General features: G+C 42.4%; 1 protein-coding gene across 2 annotated transcripts in view; it reads right to left on the reverse strand.

The window, feature by feature from the left end:
* TROAP (trophinin associated protein) overlaps positions 1–13,573 on the reverse strand; it is a 337,695-nt gene that overhangs the window by 259,574 nt on the left and 64,548 nt on the right. The gene's annotated exons all lie outside the window — the stretch shown is intronic.

Here is a 13,573-nt window from a genome sequence, read left to right on the forward strand (position 1 = left end):
ATTTCATAAAGCAAGCCACATGGCAGCAAAGCAATCATGAGAATTCTTTTTTTTTGAAGGGATGAGGAGAGACTATTGTCTCTGGGCTCGACATACACCTTCTACTGACTGAAATGCCCAAACTCCACTAGTCGCTGAGGTGCACAACCTGTTGACACGTTGTAAGGCTGCCATTTACTTTTCTACTAGTCACATGTATCTTTGCAAAATGTAACTTTGTTTATAACAATGTATTCCACAAAATCAGTAAAAGCATACACAAATATATTTTCTTTGAGTGGCCACATTGAAGGGGGCATTACAATTTGAATATCTGGAAAAAGCTTAAAACCATTAGTGATTCAGCAGGCAATGAACCCATGGGGACCTCAGATTTTTAGACTCTTGCTTTTAACAGCATTATCCCTGTTGCTGAAAGTCAGAGCAGTACTGAACAGCCTAGCCAGAAGTTCTTTATTCCCTTATTTTCAGGACATTAAATATACCGGCGGAGAAGCCGAAATGATTCGTAGCATTAAATTTTTAAACATGCAGAAAATAGTAAGAAAAGGCACTCTAATAGACCACCTCCGTGTGATAGAGTGTATACCTTTACTGCAGTATTACACTTCTACGTGTACCTGGATATATTTACCTACACTTAATTCACGCTGCACCTATTGCACCTATCTCACCCTGCTCATTAGCGTCACCTGACGCATTAAATTGCAGTGGACATATGTTTTTGCTACAATATTTCAGCAGTATTATACGCATAGCTGATTGTTTATATATATAGTTATATACCTATGTATGCTGCTCCCATCGCTTTTTATGCTTATAATGCACCTAGTTGCTAATACATATTTAGCTCACTCACTAGTGCCTCTTCTGTCCCTGTAACATATGGTCTGCAGCTATCTCCTGTGACCCATGTAACATATTGTCCCACTAGTGCCCTTTCTGACACCTGTAACATATGGTCTGCAGTTGCCTCTTTTGACCTATGTAACATACCGTCTACAGGCATTGGTAACATTTTGTCTGCATCTATCTGCGATCCTGCACATCTCCTCTGCTCAATCTCCCACACCCACCTTGCACCTTCCTAACATGGATCACTGCGGCAATCACACATTTAAAATAATCTACCCACCCGCACTCACAAAAAAAGCCGCTAAACGCTTTAAACACAACCTCCTGAGGTCCCACCCTGAAAGACCCTTTGCCGACACCTACTTCTCTCCGGTTAAGGGATCCCTGAACACCGATATCATCTTCCACACCGCACGTAGAGCTCAATGGAGAAAAACCTTCCAGGCCTTGCTCAACGTCTCCACCATCAGGAAATCCGCTCATGGACTATCACTCTCCATCGCTCCATCCAAACGCTTCCCTGGCAGTACAGCCATTACTATTTACAATAACGGGATTGTTCTAATTCAAGCCACAGACAGGAACCTGGAACTACTAGACGACCTGTTCCCCACTTTCAAAGAGCACCTCTCAAATCGGCGGCCCTCCACTCATACCCCAATACAACTGAACCAGAACTCCTCACTTCCAACTAACGTCTCAGAACGACCCACCGCCTCTGACCCTCACAACGCGACTCTATGCCTTCCCAATTACCCCTCCAATCTCTCCACCCCCGCCACTCCCTACACCCGCGCCACACCTAGCTCCCCCACCCGTGTCCTCTCTCCCCCCACTCCCTGCGCCCCCCCTCCTGGCCCCCACTCCTCCCTCAACACCCCCCACCCTACTCTTTGCACTCAAACAACTCCTGTCATACACACCTCCCTCAACATCTCCCTACTCACTCCCTGCACTCCCGCCACTCCTAGCCCGCACTCCTCACTCAACGGCGCGCCTTCCAGTCTCTGCACTCAACGCACTCCAGACCTACACCCCTCCCTCAACATCTCCCCCCCACCCCCACCCAAAGGAATACTGACATACACCCCTCCCTCGACATCTCCCCCCTCACTCCCTGCACTCCCGACACTCCGAGCCTTCACTCCCCCCTCATCAGCGCCCCCCGTATGCTCGGCACTCAACCCAGGCCAGACATACACCCCACCCCCAACATATCCCCCCCCGCCACTCCAAGCCTCCACCCTTCCCTCAACAGTTCACTCCCCCCCACCCTTAGCCCCCCCTCCACTCCTGGTCCCCACTCCCCCCTCAACATCTCTCCCCCCACTCTCACTCCCCATCACTACACTTGCCCCCCCGCAACGACCAGTCTCCACTCGTCCCGCATCTGCCTCACCCCGCCTGTCGCTGATTACCCTTCCAATAACTCTAACCCCACTCCCAACGTCACGCTGGATATAATCATGACCACCCTCCTCCAAGTGAAAGAAGAGCTCCACTCGCTCAAAGAATTACTCCTCCCGCACCCCCCCCCCGCACGACCACATGTCAATGAATGAACAACACCCCCCCACATCCTAGGCACCCCTTACATGGGATTTCTATCCCCTCTCGCAATACCTCCAACAGGCCTAAGCGCACTATCAAGACACTTCCTAACCACCCCTTACATTGGACCTCTATCCCCTCTCGCAATACCGCCAACAGCCCCCAGCGCGCTATCAAGACTCTCTCGGACCGCGACATACACACCCTACTCAGCACATATGTCCCAGCAACCCAAAACAGCTTAGCCACCACGCACATGTCCATTTCTACGATTCTCTCCAACCCCAGTAGGCACCCCACGTATAGCGACAGAGGCTCTGTTCCCAACAACCTCACTAAAGTCCCTCTCACTACGGAACCCTCCACCTCCCCCTGCACCCCCAGTCTCAAATGCACACTTCTCAACTGTAGATCGGCCCAAAAACACTCGACGGAGGTCGCTGACCTCAACCTGTCTAGGAACCTTGACCTGGCCATACTAACTGAAACATGGTTAACCGAATCCTCCAATCCTATCATGGATATCCTAGTCCCCCCCAACTACTACATCACTAGACTTGACAGGCCCAACAAGACAGGTGGCGGAATCGCCTGCATTTACAAGAGCAACCTCTCTATTAATAAAGTCACCGCCCCTTCTCTTACCTCCTGTGAATACTTCTGCCTTGATGTCACCAGTGAGAATAAACCTGTATGCTCGTTACACATCATGTACCACCCCCCGGGGGACAACCTCGTCTTCTCCCAACAACTCATGGACACAATATTAATCAACGCAGGACGGCTACACACACAAATTTACCTTGGTGACTACAATCTCCATTGGAATGATGGCAGTGACGCAGTAGTTAATAGCCTCAAAAGTTTCCTTACCGCCTCTGACCTCACTCAAATTTGCAACACTCCGACACACGACAAAGGCTCGACCCTCGACCTGGTCATTTCCAAAGAAGGCACCACTCAACTCAATACAACCTTGTGACTGGTCAGACCACCATATTATAACATTCATCATCAAGGAAAAGGTAAAACTCATCCCGGTGCAATACGCCATGCCCAAAGTCTGGAAAAGAGACATGAGGAAACTCAATCCAAACTCTCTACCCCCCAACAGCTGCAATCTCCTACTCCCCCCTACCGACACCTCTGATGTGCTGGTCCTAACTGACCACGGAACATCTGGCCGAATATGTTGACATCTATTTACAACCCATTGTAAAGAATTTGCCCTCCTTTATCCAGGATAGCAGAGAATTACTGTGCAAATTGGAGGATTTCCAATGGGAACCAGATACTCTCACATTCATAAATATGGATGTTGAGAGTCTATACACCTGCATAGAAATTGAGCAGGGGACTCGGGCATTAACCCATTATCTATATAAGAGAAATGCAAGCCATCTACAACACTCTGAGATGCTTATACAAATGGCTAATCTGGTACTGACACAGAATGTGTTCCTACATAAAAACAAATGGTTCCTACAGCTGCAAGGTACAGCTATGGGTTCAAGAGTGGCACCATCGTACGCGAACCTCTTTATGGGGTTATATGAACTGGAACATGCTTGGGGACCAGGTGCAGGACTTTGGCTTGATAATATCCTCTTTTACGTCAGATATATTGACGACATTTTGTTGATATGGAAGGGCAGTGAAACAGCGTTTACAGAATATTTCAACTATCTAAATGAAAACATCTTTAACGTGAAACTAACCACTAGTAGTTCTAAGTCTGAAATTGTGTATTTGGATCTGAAATTATATGCGGTTGGAAATAAAATCCATAGTGACATGCACAAAAAGCACACAGCATGCAATAGTGAATTGCATGCTGACAGTTGCCACTCAAACGCCACCATTTCAGCCATTCCATATGGAGAAATGGTTCGTGCACGACGAAATTGCAGTCAGGAGGACAATTTCAACAAAACCCTGAAAAACATACAAAGCAATTTCAAAACAAGAGGGTACTCAGAAACATGCTTAAATAACGCTGAAAAGAGAGCCAAAAAACTCAAAAGATCTGAAACGTTGGTACCCAAGAAAAATAGGAAGCAAGATGAACTTACGCAGGTAGCATTCATAACAGAATATGGTATGTTTAGCGGCCATATTTACAACATCTTGAGACGACACTGGGGCATACTACAAGACACTTCTGTCCCAGGGAGTGCCATTTCTGCACGACCAAAAGTTGTCTACCGCAAAGGTAAAACTATCAGAAACATATTATGTCCAAGTTATGTTGAAGAAAGAAAATCCAATCCAAATGCATGGTTGCCGATTGGTGGGATTGGCTTCCATACATGCGGAAACTGTAATGTCTGCCAATTTGGCATGAACAGATGTACAGAGTTTCAATACAATCGGTCAAAAAATTACCTTGTTCTTTCCTTCATGAATTGTAACACCACCTTCTGCATATATGTGTTGAAATGCTTCTGTGGGAAGATATATGTAGGAAGTAGTAGTAGACTACTCAAAATAAGAATCCAAGAACATGTCAGGGACATCAAAAAAAGAGATGACCGTTCCCCAGTAGCACAACACATAGCAGAAACACATCCCTCACAGACTGAAGTCCAATTTCATGCAATAGATCACATTCGTGCTGGAAATAGAGGAGGAGATAGAATAGTGAGATTACGGCAAACAGAGGCAAAATGGATATGTCGTCTGAGGGCTGTGTCTGAAGGACTTAATTTCACCAATGAATTTCATCATTTTCTTTAACCCTGCACAAGAATGTCAATCCCACTAAATCAGGTCTGTTATTTAATATCCAACTTGGACATAAATAAAGGTATACCTATGGCATACCTTAATACTGCAATATGAATGGTAGTAGTGATCCTAATAATATTGAATCGCTAATATATAAATTTACTATATGGGGATTTAATATAATAACTAATCCCTTCTATTATAATTCAGCACTCATCTCTAAGAAAGAACTGCTGTTCTACAAATCTCACGCTGTATGTATTCACAAACAGTGATGATACGTGAGGTGAAAACTGAACACATTCTGAATAACCAATAGTGAATAAAATTCCTAAGATCATTCTGATCTCTCGCCGTTCCATGCTTTAAACCACATGTGTCAGCTGTAGCTACAATACGTGATATTACCAGATGTAAGACCCAAATACTATGTCTTCATTATAAATACTGTAACTTTAACGATTACAGTCACATCTAGTTAGGAGGTTTACCTAAGAATTACTAAAAGATGAATTGGAGTATTATCTCCAATCGACTCCTAATAAATATAAAATATCACATTATTGGTTTATACAAATAATATAATATGAGAACAAATACAATTATGGCGATAGTCAAAACTAATTAAATCTGCACGGGCGGGAGCACTGGCAAATACAGTTTTTAATGCACATTCTGTAATGGCGCCGCTTCCCACTACGAGTTGCGGGCCTATACGAAGCATGTGACTGTCACAACTACATTTCCCATCAGCATTGTATGCTGGGGACGCACAAATAATGGGACGTTTGAATACTACAACTCCCATGTACCTGTGCGCGTCATGACTTGCGACTCGACATCCACGCGCGGCAAAATACAACTATGCCCAGCTGTTCCAAATTTACATTAATGAAGTTAGAGGATACGGGTATTTAAAGGCGTCTGCATTTGGTCTCTTTCATCTACTGGGAAGGGACCATGCACACGAATCCGGCAGCACGCTGAAAGTAAGTACGCTGATAACCCCTCGATATTACTCGGGAATGTGAGTAGCTGTCACACCCGGGTGATGTAGTTGCCCTTAGTCTTAGTCTCTGTAAATCGGGGACGTCTTCTTAGGGGTTGTGGAGTCCATGCTCGAGTTATGTAAAAGTTGCCCTCGGAGTCGTTATATAAAAATATTTTCTTTTTGCTTTAAATATGTTTTCAACCATTCTTTAAAAACTTAGCAAAAGGTAACTATGAAGCCTGTGCCCGTTCTCGTTTTGTCTGAAAAAAGATCCATGCCTATGACTCTAGCAACGTTTCAAGAGCGGTGCACTTGAACTCTAATTATTCTCCACAAAAAGTAAATATAATTATGAAACTTATATTGGGCTCTTCTTAAATATTCGTAAATAACCGTGCACATGATGCAAGTAGCCGAATAAGAGTAAAAGTACGTCGATAATCCCGTGCTATCACCTAGAACTCACCTGGGAAAGGGAATAATTAGGATGCTCTTGCCACAAGCACTTAGAAAGTGCCCGTTTTGGGAACAATTACTTACTGACTGTAGATAAGAACAGATGGAGCTATAATTGTTATGCAGCATCTGTTTTTGAAATCTCTTGCTAAACATATCGATTCAGTTGATGACAATCAAATAGGGGTGTATAGTTGGTAACAACACTAGACTACTGTGCCAAAGTAAGGGTCAGTTCACAAAAATAGGAGACTGAATAATATGGAATCATTATAATGAATGTCTAAATAGGTGTGCACAGTCAGTTGCAGTATTAGATTACTGTGCCAAAGTAGGGGTCGGTACCCAAAAATAGGAGATTGAATAATAGGAAATCGCTAGAATGAATGTCTAAATTATGACTTTTATACGTTATTATAGATGCCCGTTACTTATTGAAGAATTTCTGATGGTCCCATAATACCACAACATCTGATTACACAGAAAAAACAAACAAGACGCTATTGGGGAAAAATCAGATTACCCTTGATATTGTAAGTAAAATATTTTGGATATTGTAAAAGACTTTTTAGTATGACACACTATACAGATTAAGTTGTCACTAAGGTGCATTATATACTTTTAGATCCTTGCGACACAGATGGGAACACCGTTAAATGCTATACACTAGAGGAAAAACTGAGAAGTCAGACTAAATACTTAAGGAACTAGGAGAGAGGATTTTGATTGTAAGTGTAATTCAAATTTATGAATTCTATGCATGTCATCCGCATGTAATTATAGGAATCTAATGTGTATATTTGATACCTCATAGGTGCTTACATTGATGTATCTCTGTTCAAGCGACGCAAGCTCTATTTAACACAGCTCAACTGACCTTTGAGGTATGCAAAATGCTTTATTCTAAAAAGAAGATATCTTCGAAATGAGATATGAGGAGTATGATGTTGTAGCATTGTAATTATAAATACACCCATGAGACAGATAGTCTTACTGTCCTAGTGTGTAATACTGGACACATACTGGGCACTATATGATATCTCTGAATAATTAAAAAGGAGATATAACTAATCGAATTTTTTAAGAGTGAAACTAGAAGGGTTTTGAACCTAATTTCCTCCCTGTGTTAGCTTCGCACTCGAATACCGTGAAAAAGCAATTTTTATAAAATAACGTAATTTGTGATGCTATCTAACGCTTTCCAAATGTATGTAGTAGAATGATGTAAATCTGCACTATATGTAATATAATTAAGTGCAGATGTTAACTGACATTTTGGAACTCTGGAAACATAATAACTAATGGTCAATTGTACTAGGCTTAGTGCAACCACCATTTTTTAGAACAAAAAAACTTCTTTTATGATGTATATAAGATTTGTTTGTCTCTTTTTCTATTGTGTAAATATTTCCTATTTGTAATTTCGTGTTTTATGTACAATTGCTTCTAGCCCTGAAGAAGTCACAGTGGTGACGAAATGCGTTGGCTGCTAGCAATTTGTTGAATCTTCAACATGCTTGTTAATGAATAAAAAGCCCTCCTTCATAATTCTCAAGACTTGGACCTCACTTCTTCTTGGAAAGCGTTTATCCTGTATATTTGTAAATACTATTGCATACTCTAGCAAGAAATATAATGTATGTATAACTTTCCTTGTGCGGGTCTCTTTGTTATTTTCATTGCATGTGATGTTTTGCATCACGTTTTAGGGGGTGTTTACGGGTCACGCCCTCGACCTACACGCACAGGCTTTTGAGTACTAGATATAAGACTAAACATAGTGGAATAGTGTGCAGGCAGTAAATAGCTCTGACCCAATCTTGTTGTGTTATCTAACTGACCACTATCTCAACTCCATGGCCACAATAATCAATGAGGCCGCTCCAATGCAATTGAAAAGAATATCCACGAAGATATCCAACCCCTGGTACAACGGGAGTCTCAATGAAGAGAGACGGGCTATGCGATCGGCAGAGCGTACCTGGAGATCAATTCCCTCGACATTGCATCTCAAAACTCTTAGGAAAAAGAGAAATGCATACTTCAGGAAAATAAAACGCTCAAAGTCAGAGTTCTTCAGAATCCAGCTAGACCAAGCTAAAAACCGTCCAAGTAAATTGTTCGAACTAATCCGATCTCAACCTAAGGAACAACCCCCAGCTGTCGACATTATCAGCACTACCCCTTCTTGTGAAGATTTCGCAGCTTTCTTCAACAATAAAACTGACAATATAAAGAGCGACCTCCGCAATGACGCAAGCCTGTACTCAATACCCAACTGCATAACACCCATTGAACTAAAAAACAATGCGACATGGTCATCCTTTGACACCTACTCTGAAGGAGAAATTGGCAGAATACTCAGCACTCTAAAACCATCCAATCACCTCACTGACCCTCTTCCTGCTAACGCCGTAAAAGACTTCATCCCTCTGCTACTCCCACTCTGGACTAAAATTATCAATAGTTCACTACAACAAGGAACCATCCCGGACTCCCTCAAAGTTGGACAAGTTACACCTATACTGAAGAAACCAACAGCCGACCCCACCGATCTAAACAACTACCGTCCGATTACCAACATTCCCACTCTCGCCAAGCTGCTAGAAAAATGCGTCCAACTGCAAATGACAAAGCACATAGAACAGTTTGATCTCCTCAACCCACACCAATCAGGCTTCCGAGCAGGGCACAGTACTGAAACCGCTATGACTCACATTATTGACGACGCCATCCAAATCTTAGATCAAAACAATACCTGCCTCCTCATCCTTCTTGATCTCTCTTCGGCATTCGACACAGTGAAACATGAGAGCTTACTCGAACTCCTAAAATCAAGAATGGGCCTATCTGGGACTGTGCTTCGGTGGTTCACTTCCTTTCTACACAACAGGTCTCAAAAATTCAAGAGCAAAAACCTAATGTCTTCCCCAGTACCGGTATCGTTAGGCGTCCTTCAAGGATCCTGCTTATCCCCTACTTTGTTCAACCTAGTTATGGAACCTCTCACCACTCTGTTACAAGCATCCAATGTACACTTTCACATGTACGCCGATGACACTCAAATATACCTCAAGTTACAATCCCCCAAAGACATCCTGAGTCTGAATTCAACGATCAGAAGCACCCAATCCTGGTTGGCTGACAACCACCTCAAACTCAATGCTATGAAGACTGAGTTCCTCCTAATCTCACCTCCCACGAAAATATCTTCCGCACAAACATGGCTTAAGCACCTAACAGCACTCAATGTCCAACCGACCATCGTGGACTCAGCTAAATCCCTAGGCATAACACTAGACACCAACCTCAGCATGCAGCAGCATATCAGCAAGGCTACTAGGGGGCGAACTTCCAAATAAACACCTTGAGAAAACTGAAACCCTTCCTCTGAGCAAAAGACTTCCAAACAGCAGTACAAGCTCTAGTCATCCCTCGCATAGACTATGGCAGCGTGGCCCTCTGCGGCCTCCCCCTAACGACAACTGCACCCCTAAGAGCGTCACTAAATGCGGCAGCAAGACTCATCACTGGATCAAAAAAGCATTCGCATATCTCTCCTGACTTCAAAGCCTTGAACTGGCTGCCTCTGGAAGCCAGAATTCAGCTGAAAATTGCCTGCATGACGCACAAGGCTATACACTTGAAATCACCCAGCTACCTCACTCATAAGTTGACAATCTCTGGTGGGTCCAGAACTACCAGGAGCACGAACAATCTTCTGCTGAAACCGCGAAGATTCCGGAAGGAAAAAACCTACAAACGCTCCTTCTCTGGTATGGCGCCCAGGATCTGGAACGCACTTCCTCCTGAAATGAGGCTCATCTCTTCCTCCCTTCTTTTTAAGAAAGAAGGCAAAAGTATCCTTATGGCTAAATACAATTGAACAATTTCGCTTGATTTACATTAAGAACAGTATTACCAGTATTGTGTTATGATATTGCCTATATATTCCTATGTACGTGTGCTTTGACGTATTTTAGTCCTTCTTTATTTTTACAGCGTTTTGATGGCCGTCGCTCCAACTATGCACTGCTACCTCATACCTGTACTATGCGTACTATACATACTATTTTGTATAATAATATTACTCTGTATTATTTACAGCGTGTGGATGGCCTACGCTCCAATTTTGCCTGCTACCTCATACCTGTACTATACGTTATATGGGTACTATGTTATATACTATATTGGTGCTATGTACATGAACTTGTTGATGACCTACGCTCCAACTATGCCTGCTACCTCATACCTGTACTATACGTTATATTGGTACTATGTTATATACTATACTGGTGCTATGTACATGATCATGTTGATCTACCTCCCTACTATGCCCCCTTGTTCCCCTACCCTCCACCTGCCTTTGTAAAGCGCTCTGTTATCTGCAAAGATCTTGTTCGCGCTATATAAAACTCTCAAAATAAAATAAAATAAATAAATAAAGAACTACATGCATCATGGTTTGTTTGTTTTTAAAGGGAAAAAACGGTTTTCAAAAGAAAAATATAAAATGCAAAAAGCAGTGGCACATATGCAGCTGCCCTTGGGGATACTGAAGTGACAATGAAAAGCCTTAAAGTCTGAGTTCGGTGAAATCACTTAAAAGTATAACAACTCAGATCAAACAGTTGTCAGTTTCAGCCTAAACTGTGCAAGAAACGGTCAATCTAATGCCCACAATCGTCAGGCTGCAAACCTCTGACCCTTCCCCAGAACAATAAAGGTAGTTTTACTGGACCACCCACCCTGTTTTGGCCCTACCCGACACAATAAACCGATAAACGTCTAGTAGCAGAAAATGCCAATAATACAACTGTCCCTGTACTTCAAAGCAGACGAAAATTGTGACTGGTACACAGATGAACAATTGCACCCAAAAAACAGAAAGCACGTGCTGCTTATCGAGGCAGTTGATTCGGCCACAAGTCACATATAAAAATAAAAAAAATAAAAAAATGAAAACTAACCACTTAACGTCCCATTCATTTATAAAGAGATAGAAATGCCCCATTAACAGTCCTATTTTCACTCTCAGGTAGGTAAGAATAAAAAAGAATCATCTTCTGTCTTGGGTCACGGCAAATGCACAAATGTGTCTTCTTATCACTTTACATTATGGCCAAGGCTGTTCTAGATGTTAGATTAAACATGAGTTTATAGCATTTCTTTTAAGCAGACCACTACTTGTAAAGAAAATGTTGTGTTCCCTGGGTCCAAACAATTATCTACACGATAGACAGTGAACTATCTGCGAGTTTGTTCAGCTATCTAGCCTATGCACCTTTTTCTCTCTCGGAGATCACAGGCACCGGGATAATGTACATAAAAACCAAAAAAAACAAGTATTGAAAATGCAATAGGTCTGGCCCTTTTTTAAGTTAAAGCAATTCTGTTTGTAATTAGGTGGCTTTTTAGCTTTGCTTTTATTAGTGTTTTTTAAACTTTCATGTACATAACATGCCTATGTATGCATATATGTATATGCATGCATGAATTTACATTTGTATTTATATAGATATGCAGATAAATATATATGTATGTACATACATATATATATATATATATATATATATATATATATATACACACACACACATACATATATAAATGCATATGCATATACGCACACACACACACATATATATATATATATATATATATATATATATATATATATATATGTGTGTGTGTGTGTGTGCATATGTGTGCGCGTAGAGAGAAGTAGAGGTAGAGAGGCAGACAGAGTTAGAGAGAGAGGTAGAGAGTGAGTAGTACAGAGTAGTAGAAAATGAGTAGTAGAGAGTAGCAGAGAGTGAGTAGTAGAGATTGAGTAGCAGAGAGTAGTAAAGAGTGAGTAGTAGTAGTAGTAGTAGAGAGTGAGCAGTAGAGAGTGAGTAGAGATAGTAGAGTAGTAGTGAGTAGTAGAAGTGAGTAGAGAGTAGTAGAGTGAGTAGTAGTGAGTAGTAGAGAGTGAGTTTAGAGAGTGAGTAGAGAGTAGTAGAGAGAAGTAGAAGTGAGTAGAGAAGTAGAAGTGAGTAGAGTAGAAGTGAGTAGAGAGTTGTAGAGAGTGAGTAGTAGAGTTGTAGAGAGTGAGTAGTAGAGTAGTAGAGAGTGAGTAGTAGACAGTGAGTAGTAGAGATTGAGTAGTAGACAGTGAGTAGTAGAGAGTGAGTAGTAGAGAGTAGAAGAGTGAGTAGTAGAGAGTAGAAGAGTGAGTAGTAGAGAGTGAGTAGTAGAGTGCGTAGTAGGGAGTCTCCCCAGACAGGCACAAGTACCTCTGCCCCACCCCCACCTCAGCCCCCAAGACAGAGTGTGTACTCTGGCTGACACTTTCCTAAATGCCAGTGGTTTTAAATCTTCTCAGTTAAGCACCCGGTAACTCGAGGTCCAAGCAGTCATTCCCCATTTCGGCAGAAAAAAAACTTGTAAAATAGCTAGACTTCCAGGGGAGATACCAGGTGGTAATATTGATTCCGGCACCCCGGTATATCCGCACCAAAGTAAGTCCTAGTCATAATGAGTGCCTTTGGGGCAGTCACTTTATCAAGCATTAATAATATCTGTGATCTACGAGATACTCGTGGCCCAGCAGCACGTGCTGAGCCTCCTGGGCTGTCTTAAGTGCCTTGCGCATTTCTAAACAAGTGAGGGGCACGCATGCTGTACCCCTGGGATGCAAGCAGACTGTCATCGCCTGCCAAAAAGAAATAGTGGAACCTTCCACGTATGTCCAAATTTAACGCATTTCATTTAAATTATGCCAAAGTTTTACTGCAAAGTTTTCCGTTCCATAGCATCCGAATGTCTGCAAAATTATATATTATTGTAATCAACCAGGTCTTCTATGTACGTGCTGCCTTTGAGAGTCAGAGCACTGAGCAGGAGGCCTTCTCATCACAGCTCCGAGTTTATGCCTCCTGCCTGTCAGACCTTAGAGCCCTGCAGGAATCCTGCATGTGAGGGCTAAGCGTGCCTCCTGCAGCATGTCAG

Source organism: Lissotriton helveticus, chromosome 1_1 (genome assembly GCF_964261635.1).
Source record: "Lissotriton helveticus chromosome 1_1, aLisHel1.1, whole genome shotgun sequence".
Taxonomy (NCBI): Eukaryota; Metazoa; Chordata; class Amphibia; order Caudata; family Salamandridae; genus Lissotriton; species Lissotriton helveticus.